This window comes from Alligator mississippiensis, chromosome 9 (genome assembly GCF_030867095.1).
Source record: "Alligator mississippiensis isolate rAllMis1 chromosome 9, rAllMis1, whole genome shotgun sequence".
In the NCBI taxonomy this organism is placed as follows: Eukaryota; Metazoa; Chordata; order Crocodylia; family Alligatoridae; genus Alligator; species Alligator mississippiensis.
The window spans coordinates 17683753-17698924 of record NC_081832.1 but is presented as its reverse complement, the minus strand read 5'-3'; the positions used below and the strand labels follow the sequence as shown (position 1 = coordinate 17698924).

At 43.5% G+C, this 15172-nt stretch overlaps 1 protein-coding gene across 3 annotated transcripts in view; it reads right to left on the bottom strand.

Annotated features, from left to right (window-relative positions):
- ZHX3 (zinc fingers and homeoboxes 3) overlaps window positions 1–15172 on the bottom strand; it is a 69932-nt gene that overhangs the window by 28959 nt on the left and 25801 nt on the right. The gene's annotated exons all lie outside the window — the stretch shown is intronic.

The window sequence follows — 15172 nt, the reverse complement described above, 5'->3', positions numbered from 1 at the left end:
AAACAGGAATTTGAATGACCAGAAGGTACAGTGGCTGAGTAATGGAATGATGGCATCTTTCATCCCTAAATCACCAATACAAATCCAATTTAGGGTACTAGCAGCCATCAAGAGGTATACCTACTTGAACAAAGTGTCCGCTGTTCCTGCTGGATTATTGCTACACACTTATTCCCTACAGCAACTGACATGTGTTAGGGGCACCAAGAAGAGCAGAACACCCATCTGGTCAGGAATCTTCTGACAAACTAGTTCAGAATATGCTAATTTCCCCTGCCCCCGAGGTGTTTTGAGGACCCACCAAAATCAAGTGCTCAATTTAAATACATTTTAATAGTGTGGTTAATACTAAAATGCAACTGGTATAGGAATAGTAAGATGACATGGGTAGAGTCTTTCAAGCCAAATAATCAAATAGGTGTTGTCACAGGGCACTTAGGTGCCCTGCTCCTAAAGAGGGGAAACTGCTGGGGAAAGAGCCCTAGCAGGGAATAAGGAGCCCAGCTGTGGGTTGCCAGGGCAACCAAAAGGTCAGCTGACTGAAAGGGTACGGCTGTGGGATGAAGAACCCCGGTAAGCCAAGTGTTGTTATAGCCAGGCAGCTTGTGTTTATGTTATAGCCAAGAAGCTTGTGTTTCTGTTACTGTTTGTTACACCGGTGGTTTGGGTGAGGCTATTAAGGGCTGGAGGAGGACTCATAGGGGACTCACAGCGGAGCGTGAGGACCCCAGCGCCAGTGAGGATGCAGCATTCGGGGTGCATAGACCCCAGCCCCAGAGAAGGGGGCAGCATTACTGGTGAGCCCCAGAGAAGGGGGCAGTGTCGCGTTGCAGAGGAGGCCCCCGAGAGAGAGACAGGGCTGTTGAGATCCCAAGTGCCAGAAAGGGAGTGGAGACAGAGAGACTGAACAACGTCTATTCCAGCTGCAAGGCTTGGGGTGTGGTATAAGGGGTGGCTGGAGCCATGCATAGCCCCTAAGGCTAGGGTGCCCCTAAAGCACCCATTGTAGAGCGGGACCCATGAAGAGTCCGGGAGTTCACAGGGCCAGAAGCAACCGTGTCCAAGGAGATGCAAGGCAGCCTCCCTAACCTATGTGAACATCAAAGACGTGGTGGGTGAGAATCTGAGGGTGCCCTTGGGCCAACTTGGCACGGGAAGGGGGCCTTGAGGAGACCACGGCCCTCCTGTAGGACCTCGCCCGTGACAGTTGTTACTAACAGAAAGTTGAATCTCTTTCAACTTCAAATCTTAATCTTGAATAGAATAAGTCCTAATGTCTTTAAAAGCCTCTAACACAAGGGTGGGCGATTTTTTTTTTTTTTTTTTTCAGGTGGAGGGCTACTTACGGAGTCTTGGCAAGCCATCGAGGGCTCCATAGGTAGCCCCGTCCCCTGGTCACTATCTTGGGACTGGGAATCCCACCCCCTGACCTTTGCCACCAGAAGTCCCTCTCCTTGATCCCTGGAATTACTTTTTTCAGCAAGGAGTTTTGGCATCTCTAAACCAGAAAAATACCAAATTATATTCTTAAACTCAAACGTGTACTACAACGTTCATTAATTTCACTTCAAAAAAATATTTTTGTCCTGATTTACTTGCGTTTGTGTAGTGTGATGATAGTGGAGATGATAGTATAATAGCTTAAAATGAAATCTTACTCTTGTAGATTGTGGGAGGAGTGTGGGTGTGAGGTTTGGTATAAGCTGTGTGTATATGATTTGTGGGGGAGTGAGTAGGTGTGGGCTGTGGGATGGGTATGGGTTTTGTGGGGGAGGATGGCTGGGGAGGGTTGTGGCTTGTAGAGGGGAAGGGTTTGCACAGAGCCCCTGCTAGCACTCCTGCAAGCCCAGGCTCTGTGCTCCTGGCCCCGAGACATTGGCATGGTCCCCATGCAGCTTGGCGGGGCTTGCCTGCAGTGGAGGTGGGCTTGGCCACCGCCATTTTCTCCTTGTCACACACTACCACAGCATATCATCTTTGACAGAAGCCAGGGGCAGATAAACTCATTTTCTAAATTTTTGAGGGGCCCCCCAGGCCAGAAAGAATGGCTTGGTGGGCCAGATCCAGCCCGCAGGCTGTATTTTGCCTACCCTTGCTCTAACAGGTGGCCAGCTTCTTAGGGGGGGAAAAAAAAACTTCTTACCTAGGTTCAACAACTACGTTTTTTTTTTTTTAAACTGCTTATCTTGGTTCATCTGCAGCTATTCAGCAAGACTTGTAGTTCAAGGTTGAAGTGCAAAGATTAAGGTGAACCCTGATTTTCATACTCTGTTACCTGGCTCAACTTCAAAAGCTGTCTTAAAGCTAGGAAATTATAGAAATGTTCCTGATGGGTTATCCTGATTAATACCAACATGCTAATTCTTGTCCCTTGTAAATAAGCCATATCCTAAACCAGATATAAGTGGCATAAAACAACTAAACTAACTCTAAGCAACCTTCAGCTGACTTGCCTTTCTCATACCTCCTAAACTCTTCACACCTGCTCTCTCACCTGCTCATTTCCTTTGCTGCCTCTTTTCTCTTAGCCAAAATCTGGCCAAGCAGATGGCAGTCCACAGGGAAGGGCAGACCCAGTCACCTACCCTGGCAGCCAAGCAGCTGCTGACTATGCTTAACACAATTCTTGCTAGTTCTATTGCTGATCAGGCAGTTTCTGAGTCTCCAAAAGTGAAATATTGCAGGATTTCAATTTAAAAGTGATTTTGGCTGTTATGTCACAGCTTGGGACAACCTGTTTTCCAAAAAAAACTAGAACGTTTTCACAGAATAGTTCTCTGGCTTCCTGGCTGTTTTCAGCTGAAAATGACTGGCAGGGAAGAATCTGGGACACACTTACTGCTGTTACTACTCATGCTGTCAATCTGTCACCTTTAACCTGCACCATATTAAGGAAAGAGATATCAAATACTAAGTCAACTAAATGACTAGAGTGTTACTATGATTTGTAATGATGTCATACTCGCAACTTTTTTAATCTAATGCTGCTTGAAGTAGGAAACCCTAAAGTCTACAATTACTTAACAGGCAAGTTTGCCCAACTGGAGAATCCAAGGCAGAAGGATGTGGAAAAATCACTTTCTCCAAGCAGTTCAGTTCCTCCTCTCTTAGTTCAGAGAGGAGAGAAAGGAGCATGGAAACATCCTAATAATACTGTACCAAAACAGCAGCTTGTCAAACTGGATAACACTCAAGACAGTAGGAATTCCCATTCATATACAAAGCTACCATGGGGTTGCTGTATTCTCCAGCTGGAAAGATATTAAATGGATGGATGTCTACAACATCTGGCAGAGAAAACTGGGGGAGGAGTGTTAACAGTCTGCAGGACTCATCCTTAATGAACTCAAATACACTTGGAGGCTCCAGTTGCTGGCACAACCCTTCAGGGGAATGCATGAAAGATGAAATTGGACCAATGCTTAAGCCAAGCTGGTTACTTAAATGAGCAACAGTAGAGTAACCAAAATGATGGTAAGACGGATAGGCTTCCAGCAAGACCTTACAATTTTATGAACTGTAATCGCCCTACACTGGCCACTTGAAAATTGGTTCATGATATTCTACCTCCTATAACAAGGCCTTATAAAAAAATGGGGTGATGGGTAGAAGCTTTAGACAATCTGCTTCTACACGGAAAAGACATGTGGATCAACCAATGCAAGCCCAAAATCGGAGCCAGCAGGCTCTATAGCTCATCCTGAAGTTGGACAAATCTCAACAACAGTCTGAAACTCCTGAGTGGTGAAGAGCTGCCAAACAAATTGAAGATATGCTGGCCTTAGTCTCTTGGATTATAGGAAGTTCTTCTGCTTCCTGTAGTAGTCTGGCAAAATTCCTAGGCAGACTAGCATTGAAAGTGTCATCTGAACTAGATTGGGCCTCACTTTTAACATTGGTTCACTTGCAACACATGCAGACTATATGCATCTTTGTTAGAGAAAATGATGACAGACTCCCCTTCTATTTGCAAGACAATTTTTCCACTCTACAATTTCCCACTTTTTTTTTTTCCAATTAAAAGATTTTTTTTCCCTCCAGATAATTTCCTTGTTTGGTCTCGGGATGTGTTTGTATTTTTTTTTTTTTGTTTGGGGGGGGGGGGGTTGTTTTTGTCTTGTTTTAGCGTGGGTTTTCTGTTTTTTGGTTGGGGTTTTTTTTTTTTTTTTTTGTTTAGTCACCCAGCAGAAAGATTTGATTTACATGAACTTCTCCATTTCTACTACTTTTAAATTGTTTTTTTCCCCCTAAAGAAAGGTGCATTCTCATTGGATGATATAACCATTTAAAAAAAACAGGTAGATTTGCAACTAAATATAACCCTTACTATATCTCCTATGCCCATTTAGTAATCTATGGTAGCATACTATTCTTATATGAATGTAAGCGATTAGAGCAGAATAATTTTTCAATTTTTCAATTTTTAGCATGGCTGAAAATGGATAAAGATAGAATTATCATACTAGAGATGAGTAACTTCTAGTTCATGATATGCATCAAAATAGCTGTATTTAAAATGGAAAAAGCATGCAACCTGTAACTTAAGTCTCTGATATGGGCCCTAGGTTCAGCATAAATATCAAGGGGCACCTATACCTGTGCTGGACATATGCTCTGCAGCATGCTAATTGGCACATGTTGGAACATGTTAATTAACATGTTCCAGCAGCCTCCATGTCATGTCTATTCAGTGTTCCTTGCTGAAGCACCCACAGCATCATGTGTATTTAATTAGAGTGGCTCTTCAGACCACTCTAATTAAAGCATCCTACCCCCACCACTCCAACCCTAAGTGTCTTAGGAGAAAATTTAGGCAAAACTGTACCAAAAAGATGCAATTATTTTGCTATGTATGGTTCCTTCACCAAGTTGTGGCCTAAAGAAAGGCAATTCTTTTTAGCTACTTGGAACCATGGTTTTACTTCTAATTGGAAAAGGGAAGAATTTTGAATCTACTTCCCATCCTTCCTGCCCCCCCCTCCCGGGGGGCTTACTTGCTTGGCAATGGCAAACACTGATAAAAGCAGCTGCACCCCAAGTAGCTTGCGGGATCGGGGTTGAAAGGGCTGGCAGGTAGGTGGTGGGGAGCCAAGGGGCTGCTGGAGTGCAAAAAATAGACCAGTTGGTGGGGAGGAGAGAATGAAAAGAGCAGCCCCAGGGCTGGGCCAGTGGCTGGGTTTTCCCAGCCCTGGAGCTGTGCTGGGGAAGGTCAACACAAGTTCCCTGCACTGGTTTGACCTAAATCAAATCTGTCTGATACTACATAGATCCAGGTTGTTGGTTTGTGTTTGGTTTTTTGTTTTTTTAAATCAGCTTTTAGACTGGTTTATGTGCATGGAACTTCTGTGCAGTTACAAGTTTAGACTGATGGCTGGTCACTGGGACCAGGTCTGTAAGTGTAAGGTCAGCTCCGGGATGGGTTAAGTTTAAATTGGGCGGCCATTTTTTAACCTGATTTTTAACCTCTCAAAATGTCTGTATTTGGCCTAAGAGCTTAAGTTAATTTCATTCTTCAGCTGCATATCCATTCACAAACAAAAACATTTAGAGAAGTGCTACATTAAGTACTGCAGTGCCAGTGTCACTAACAACTATGCATCAAACTTGATCATTTGCATAAGCTTTTACTGTAAATATGTGTAACTAGCCTATTTCCAGGGATGTTGGTTGTAGCAACCAAGACTCATAACAACTTCAGATGCTCCTTCTGCCAGAAGAAGTGTGTTTGTACCTGAAAGCTTGCAAAGAATTTTTCCAGCTATTTTAGTTGGTCTAAAAAAAGATATCCGATTTACCCGAAGAACCTTGTCTGCCTGTAGCTTATTTCCATGCATGCTTGACTGTGTGCAAGGCAGGGAGATAGAGTTTGGTACATACATGCACAGATTAGTTTTATAACTACACAGAGGGGTTTTTTGTTTGTTTGTTTTAAAGGAGGGATGTGGCTTTATAAATGCATTTCTTTCATGCCTTTATGATACTGAAGAGGGTAAACAGTTTTTAATACCATAGGAAAGAGTGCCTGGAACCTACCACTAGGCAGCAAAACAACTCCAAAAGGTACCCATGGCCACTCAGAAATTAGAAATAGAAAATTTCATTTTGAGGCTGCTGGCTGCTAAAAGGATATTAAACTTGAGGAAGGTCTTTAAGCCTCTATCTTCACCCTCTGCCAAAAGACAGGCAGACATGATTGGTTTGGAAAGGCCCAGGTAAGGGACCTCTTATGTTTTACAGTAGTATAAAATAGAGAGGGGAAAGTCAAAATGACCAAGATGGGTCTTTGCCTAGAAACTCACCATGTTCCAAACGTTATGCCACACTGGCAGTTCAACTAACTCTTTCATCTGAGCTATTTAAGTTATCACATTATTGCAGCTGACAGGTCTGCTTTGTCGGAGCAGACATGATAAACACTGCAGGGAAAATTTCCTCTCTGCTGGCTGAGAGAGTCTGAGCACGTGCACCTGTACTGGACATGCAAATACGAAGTCAGACAAAAACAGAAATGTGTATAATACCTTGTGGTCAGTTCTAGGAACAACTTTGCCATTGTATGTGGATGGTTACCACTACCTGCTTGACAAATAATGAACTTAATTAGCTCTGACCCCAAACCATCATCTTTTACAATATCAAGATTATTTTCCTCAACTACAAAACAAAACATGAATTAAAAAGAAAAATGAAGAGCAAAGATTAGCCCTGCTTGATTTTGCTGTCCAAAGTTAGTTTTTAAAAACGAATCTTAAATTAATAAAAAGTGACTTGCAAAACAGAGGTATTTTCATAACACTAAGCTTTTGTAAGGATACTCTTTTCAGTTATTTGTGCCATTCTTCTTAGGCTACGGACAGAGGAGCAAGTTATACCAGGGTAAAGGATGGGGACCACTTACCCTGAATCAGTTAATACCAGGTAGCTGTTTTCTACATCTCTTCTAAAGTGTGGTAAGTGGAACCTAACCTGGGGTAATTTACCCCTGATTGAAACAGGGCTAAGTTACCACAGTTTAGTTTACCACATGAGTTACCACAGATCAGCTAACACGTACTGTATGGGTACCTTGGCCATTTAGGACTCAAAATCCACTTTCTGTTGAAGGTTTGTGCATCTGTATTGGTCTGCATCTGAAAAAAACATTTCCTGCACTGTAAGAAGCCAGTACATCCCCCACTATTTAAAAAACAAAAACCCTAGCCTTCTAATATTGGAAAGGATGGAGCTGTTTAACAAGTGGCAATAGTGGTTAGCAGCCAAGTAACTGAATTCACTGGTCTCACTTGCATGTCATGCCTGCTTACAAGGAGAGCACCCGATCACACTTGCTTGTTCCCACAAGTTGAGACCAAGAGAAACATTCTGTTTCAGCTAGAACCACTTTAGTCAGGGCTTTGAGTCACAAGGGTCCAACTTAAACACTGAAAATCCATGTGCTTATAATGTCTTGCTTTTAGCTACTATCTTGCAGGTTGATAAGTATGACTCATTCATACTCTCTCAAGAACTACTGAACAACTTCCACAGAAATGCCTCATGATAACGAGACTAAGCAGGAGCCCACCAGCTTGCCAATGCTTTGCCTAAGGATCATGCTACAAGACGAAGCACTGAAAATGAACTTGGAATCAACTATGTCACAATTTCCTAGCTTCAAAATCTAACTCCCACTTATGTATTACAATAGCATCCAGAGGCTTGAACTGAGATCTGGGCTCCACCGTGCTAGGTTGCTGTACATACAGTTTGTAAGTCTGACCCTGTCCTAAAGAACAAACAGGCTAAAAACATAACACAAAGGGTGGAGGGAGAAGCCGGACCAGCAATGCAAAAATCCAAGGTCAAGTAGGAGGTTAGTGATGCAGCTAGGATTTTAGATGCCAAGTCTCTTGACACTTAATCCAATGGCTCATCTACCATACTGTGCCATTTGTTTCTTCCTGCTGTGCTGACCTCTTCAGCAATCCCTCACAGTCAAGGATGACTGTCTCCCATGATTGTCTTATCTGTGTGTCTGAAGATGGCAGAGACCTATCCAGCATTGACATGCACTACTGCAGCTTGGACACATTTCCATGTGGGGTGGATGGCCCTGTCAGCTTAAAACAGTCATGAGGTGTTCATTAATTCCAGCAGGGAACACATTGAGTTGGTTTATGAGTTCATTCTTATTTCTGTGAAGTTGGCATTCTCCTTCCTGTTTACCCTTCCAGAAGAAGGCATAGCCACCTCCATGTTCTTTGAGTTGCCCATCTCCTGCTTGCCAGGTCTCGCTCAGTGCAGCTACATCAATGTTGTGTCACCTGAGCTTGCAGGCCACAATTCCATTGCAGCACTCTGGGCATTCGCTGTTAGGGTTGTTTATGAGGATCCTGACTTTTCCAGGTCCTGAAAATAATGGTATGTTTTTGCTGGTATTTTCACGTGCAGTAAAGATGATCCCACTGGATACAGTTATCTAATCAGGAAGAAATAGTCAATCTAATACAGTATTCTCTATATTTAAGGCACCTTGTCTAGACTCCTCTCCATGTGGGGTGAGCAGAGAGGATCTTGAAGAGGGCTGCTCAGTCCATTACAGCTGCCAAATCTCACTTCTGTCTCGTCAAAGTGCTAGATGACCTTCTTGTAACTGCTGCCTTCATGCCAGTTCATGACTAGGAGCTTCCAGACCTCACAATCCTGCTCCTGTCATCATTAGCTGGTTGCCAAGGGCTTAAGGAATGTTCTGGAAAACCTGTTTTCATGGAAAACATCTGTGCATGACTTATTTTATCATGGAGAAGCTGCTGCACATCAGCTTCCACACAGCTCTTGACAAAACAAGACCTTGATCCATTGGTCAGGAAGACCAAGACACCTGGGGATCTTGTTCCACTGCAGCCTTCAACCCCCTTTGCAGCCATTGAGATCCTAACATCACCTTTCATCTTTTCCACCCTTGAGGACTTGTAGACCCATGCCTGTTCTCGCCATGTCACAACACCATCCAAGGATATATGTGGCTTTTCAGGAGAGAAGGTATTGCCATCTGCTTGTCAGCTCAGTACAGGGTAGGGCCATGGGGCCTGCTGGCCCTGTACCTGACCAGACTGGGCCATAAGGGCACAAGTGCAGTTGATCTAGTGATGCCACAGAGTTGCCTGATTTATTTCCTGCCACAACTTGATATTGGATGGTACTTTACTCAGGAGGTGTTCAGTTCCACCACAGCTTGCCTTTGCACCAGGATTGGCCCTTCTTCTGGGGCTCCTACTTCTCCTACACCCTGACCATGCACCACCCTGATGTTACAGCGTCAATCTCACCCTTGGGTCTCACCAGGCGACTTCTTTTCTTTTCTTCAGACTTATAGGCTCATGGTCTCCCTGAACCAGTCTCCCCTGTATGATGGCCACCTGGGCCTGAAGTCCCCATTGGAGCATCATGAACGAAAACAAAACTAAAGAAGACCACAGGACATTCAGCTCCAAGTAACATAAGTTTCTCAGTGTTTAGGCTCATCAGCTTACAGGCAGAATCTTTCTGCTGCCGTACACTAGCGCACACATGGTGGTGGAAGCTCTTCCCTCCTCACTGGGCCAGTCCACTCTGGACTGCAGGAATAACAAAAGAAAAACTCCTGGCTGGGCTTGTCTCCCTGTGATATGGAAACCCCAGCCTTGGGCACTTCCATGTTGGCCCAATATCTCCTGGCAGGGTCTGAGCACCTCTGGATGCAGGCCTTCCCTCGGCCCTAACTGGCTACATGGGCCTGGGGACAAGAACATGGGGTTCAGCCTGCATCCCTCCCCTTGCCTTTGGCCCATCACCAGTTCTTCCCTCTTTGATCCTGGGGTCAGCCTTCCAGCAAATCCCGAAGGAAGAAAAAAGAAACGGGACCTTTTTGGGCACAGTCAGCTTGTCCCACAGCGAGGTTTCCTGCCACTTTCCTTACAGTGGGCTCAAAGCTGACATCTCCCAGCATCCTAGAGCCCCTCTGAGCTCCCATGCTGGCCAGCAGCTGGCCTCTCATTCTCTGGAGCCTCTTCCCCCAAGTCCTCTGATCTTCCATGTCCAGGCTCTCTCCTCCAGCCCATCTTGCCTCCCTCCCAGTCCTCACAGCGGGCCAGAAATACTTGTGCAGTTGCAAGGCAGTCCAATCCAGCCTGAACAGCTGCTGATAAAATGTGGTTCCCACCGTGTCCTTTGTTCTCCAGGCATTGCTTGTTCCAGCATGGCAGGTGGGTCTCCGGCTGTTGCGGGTTTGAGAGGGTTCTTTCTCTCTTCTTCACACTGCTGTCTTCACCACATCCTGGTGGTGCTGCTGCTGCTTGGTCCGCGACTGCTTATTCATCAGAGCTACCCCTGTTTATTTCACAAATAATCTTCCATGAAGGTCATTCCGCTATCCACCACCTGTGGATATGCTGGGTAGCAATACAGCTCTGCCCCAGGGTACCTAATAAGATATAGTACAAACTATGCATGGTGTTAGTCCAAAGCCAAAAGACTTATGATTTACAATATAGTTCATTGGGCTGGGCTCCAGAAGAGTCAATAACTAGGCTTATTTAGTCTGATGAAGAGAAGACTGAAGGGGGATTGATAAGTGTTCAAATACCTAAAGGGCAATTTATAGAAAAGGTGGAGACGGGTTTTTATTTATGGCCCTATGACACAGGACTAGGAGCAGTGGTCTTGAGCTGCAGCAGAGGAAATTTAGATTGGAGAATGAGGACTCTTTATCCTCAGAAATTTTCAAGAGCAGGTTGGACAGACATGTGAACTGGAGACTAGACTAGATTATCTTCTGAGGTCCCTTCCATCCTTATTTTCTTATGATGATTTAATTTACCTATGGAGTAGTTTTCTATTCATATGGAAAGCTTATTAAAACTGATCTTGAAAAGATTAAATTAATCTCATTAACATTGGCATAATTCATTATTAAACTCTACCTATACTTTTGCATGCATTAGGGAACTTCACCCCATACTTTGTGTAGATAAATACATAAAACATTGTATATGATATTTGAGAAGACTTTGATATTTAGTGAATTTAAAAATGCTTTTTGTAATTAAAGCTGAAGTAAGGACAGTACCTAAAGGCTTTTCTTCCCTGTGCCTCACTGTCATTCATTATTTAAAAGATTAAAGAGAGAAATTGACTCTAAATCAATAGAAAATATCCCATTCATTCCCTAAGTCCAACACTCAGAATTCTACAACTTTCTTGTTCAGAGGAAAATTCTTGTTCCCTTTTGGAGCTTAAATCAAATAACTTGTGTAGATCTGTTTGTTTTGGGCAGACTGAGGGAAAAACCTTGTCTTGTATTTGAATAAATATGGTATCATTATTTTTTAGAAAAAAACAAAACCCCTACAAGCTTCAGGCACATTTTAGACTAAAAAATGATTTTGGTTTAACAAACCTCAGAAAGCAGGACAAAGTCCCTCGTCTTACATTAACATACAAGAAAACCTCATTAAGTACATTGTCTATCATTAAAGTGTTGCCAAAAGCAGCATGTGCTCATTAATGGAAACCAGCTATGAAGTTGATCAAATGCATCCAACACTTGGCACATGGCCTACCCTGAGCAAATATACTGATAAAAATGTACCACAAGGATAGGTTAGTGCAGCCCATCTGAATAATATATATATATTAGTTGTGCCCATTGCACTCAGTCCCCCTCCATGCCAACTCTTTCAAATCATCACGAGCTACTCCATTACATAAATTTCACTTCCATAGCTGAGCTGTGCCTTTCCCACAGCCATTGATTCCTGCTTCTTCACCTGCCCCAAGTGTCTGGCAAACGTCACCTAATAAGGACCTGGCCAGTTCACCCAGAATCCCTCTGTTGCCCCCTCTGTCGCATATGATTAGTGTGGCCCCAACCTGCATAAATTGCAACCAGACCAGATTGCTCTACACCTTACCTGCATATAATTTTTTTTTTTTTTTTGGAGATCCCAGGACTCATGACAAGAACACCTGTTTCCAGTTGTAAGTGGGGGCTAATTAGCACATGGATCCTTTGTGGGGGTCATCTGGAGTACATATCCATACTGAGCAGTGTTGAGCTGTGGGGTCATCATGGCTTGAAATGCTGACCTCTGAATGGCTTTTAAACATTTCCTTTTAGTTCAAATATCACTGCTGCTCTTCTAGAAGTTTCATGTGTGTAATTAAACCAAGGTCCTTGTTGCACAGTAAGTTTAGGCAGTTTCTGGAGCTCATAACCTCTGGACTGGCTGCATATTAAAACTCAAAGCACTTGTTATTTGTCTTAAAGTTACGCCACTCCAGGGGAAGGATTATCTCTAATCTGACTAATTTTGCTCCTGTTCCATTAGGGTATGACCACATTCTTCAGCTATTCCACCTAAATTGAAGCCCTCCAGCATCCCAGGATGCAGTAACCTCCTCCTGAGTCAGGGCAAGTGGGGATGCTGGGGCACAGTAGGGCCAGGCATGGCACCTTGGCCCCCCCCCCCCCCCCCCCCCCCCCGGGACATCAGGCAGAGTGAATGCTGTAGCCCTACAGTGCCCAGTAGCTACGGTGCCTCCTGTTGCTGCCTGGACTAGCTTGCTCCTGTGGTGTGGGGGTTGAGGGTAAGGGGGAGCGCTCCTGGAAAGAAGAGAGAAAGGGGGGGGGGGGAAAGGTTTGGGCCCTCAGAGCTCAGATGGTACCTGGTCAGGTGGCAGCCCAGCCAGCAGTGGCATGGGGGTAAGCTCTGGAGAAAAACCCGGCTGGGCCCCTTTTTATACAGGCTCTTAGTCCTGTTCCTGCTTCCAGGCCTCTAGTAGCTAGTCATAGCTGTGCAGGTGAAGGACAATCAGAGATGGTTTTCACCTTGAAGGTGTGACTGTGTTCCGATTAACATTTGTACATTTTACAGCATAAGGTACAACAAGGCCCTTATCCACCTGGAATATTTTGCATTTAAAAAAAGGAAAATTGAACCAGCACTAGTCAGACTAATGGACAGCCACAAGCAAGAAATAGAATAAAGCACACAAAAATAAAACTAACAACTCCATAGCTCTCACTGACACCAGGGTTGAAGTAGAGATTAAAGACTACTTCCACACTGAATTTTACACATTACACTTTTTACAGAGCCCAGCTGTGCATTTTTAAGCCCTGTTCCTAGGAACAGCTGTTGAAAACTAAGTTTTACTGTTCAAAGTAATGATCACAGAGCCTGGAAATCTTTTTTTAATACATTTTGCAAACATAGTGAGATAAGTACAGAAAGGAATTTATTTAAAAACCAGAGTAGGGAAGAATTAGCTCAAACAAAACTAAAACAAAAACAACCCCTCAAGCTCCACAAGCTAATAAGCCTTGTTGCACACTTCTGCTCTAACAGCATAACAAAGCAGGCTGATGATACCCATGCTAGCATAATCCCTGTAAAGCAGAAAGGAAATGAAAAATAACAACTCCTTTTCCAGAGAAAGAGGCAATTGAGTTTTAAGAGCAGAGACATTGGTTGTTTATTTCCTTAAGGCAGCTTAAATACCAGAAACCATCCATATGCCAAAGCAGGCTTGTTAGCATACAGAGAGAATCATACAGGTTGTTCTAATGCTTCAGCTCTCTTTGCATTTAAATCCTTGAATAAATTAACTGCACTATTTTTGTCAAGGTAACAAGCAATTCCACTCGGTTCATAACAATTTTCCACACATCATCCAAATTGGTTTTTATTATTAAATGGGGAAAAAACTAGAGGTGTAAATTTGGCGTTTCCCCTCAGAGGTTCTACTGCAAACACTTCATTGCCGCAGGCCAAAAAACGGTGGAGTTAATCTACAAAAAGAAATTTACCTCAATTCTACTGCCAACTCCATTGCTCACAACTGTTGGACAATTCAAAGTGCTTTGCACAGGAGTGCCAATGTTCTCTGCCTTTGGCAGGATTTTTAGGGCAACGTGTTTGGGGATTTGATGGATAGACAACACATCAAAATCTTTTAAGTCTTGTCTAGCAAAGCTCACAGGGAACCATTCAAAGGATTTAGATACATTCCAATAAATTCACTAACACTTACCTGCTAGAGGGGCCATTCTGCTATCTTTAGTATAGTAAAACTAATCTCTCTTTCCCCTCCCTAGGTAGAAACATTGTCAGGAAAGCTAGTGTTTCATTAAATACTATCCAGTTATAGTGTTCCTAATGAGGACACAGATTCTTATTGCAGGATAGAAACTTACACAGAAGTTGAAAATACCCAACTTCTTTTTTGAGATCATCATTTGTCATGCAAATGAGACTGGGATGAAGAAATTAGGCTGCTAGTATACATTTGCTTGTAAAAAATTGTGGTTAAAAAAAAATAAAGAATCTGTTTTTTATTAATAAGGTAGATTCTTCTTTGCTTTGGCTTCAGTGTGTTGCCAAAAGCTCAAACAGCAGGATAGAAAAACCAAGCACAATTACTGAGATATGTCTCTTATCTGTTACGTTAGCAGAAGCCAAGAGGTACATGCATTACTTTTTTTTAAAGCGTTTTTGGCAGCAGTAATGAACTCCTACAGACCCTTTGCAAGCTGGCAGGAGACTTACTGTATTATAAGGTCTAGAGGGTATTTTGGATAAGATGGGGCAGGGCATGGAAATGAGAGGGACTGAACTTTACATGGCTGTGGCAAAAACTAGTCCAGAGACCTTCCAGTCATTTCCTCCAAACACCTGTGAGACCTCGTTTTCAACTTTATGCCTTTGTTGGAACCCAGCAAGGGGATGGAACATCTGCATTTAGACATCTGGATCCCAACCCTACGTTTGCCATTTCAATACTGGCACAATTCCAGGCTAAAACCAGCTTCTTTCTCAAAGGCCCACTGAAAGCATAACCAGTGAGGCTGGGTAGTAATGCTGTGTTGTGCTGTCATGGAGCTCAACACAGTAACATTTCCCTCAATGCTGGCCAGAGGGTATACCACCATCTGATGAGACAGGAAGTGGGTTGCACAGGCTTTTTGAGCCATTGGACTACGTTAGGTTTTGAGGGAACTTCTTAACCATACTGTGACATTCAAGTAGGATCACTGCAGCCACCTCTTCTGTCCTCCCACCCCCGACATTCATTGTCCTTCTTCCCAGAGCTTCAGAACAATTACTTGGGCCAGTCATTGGCCCCATGGGTTTGATATCTGACCCTTCATACC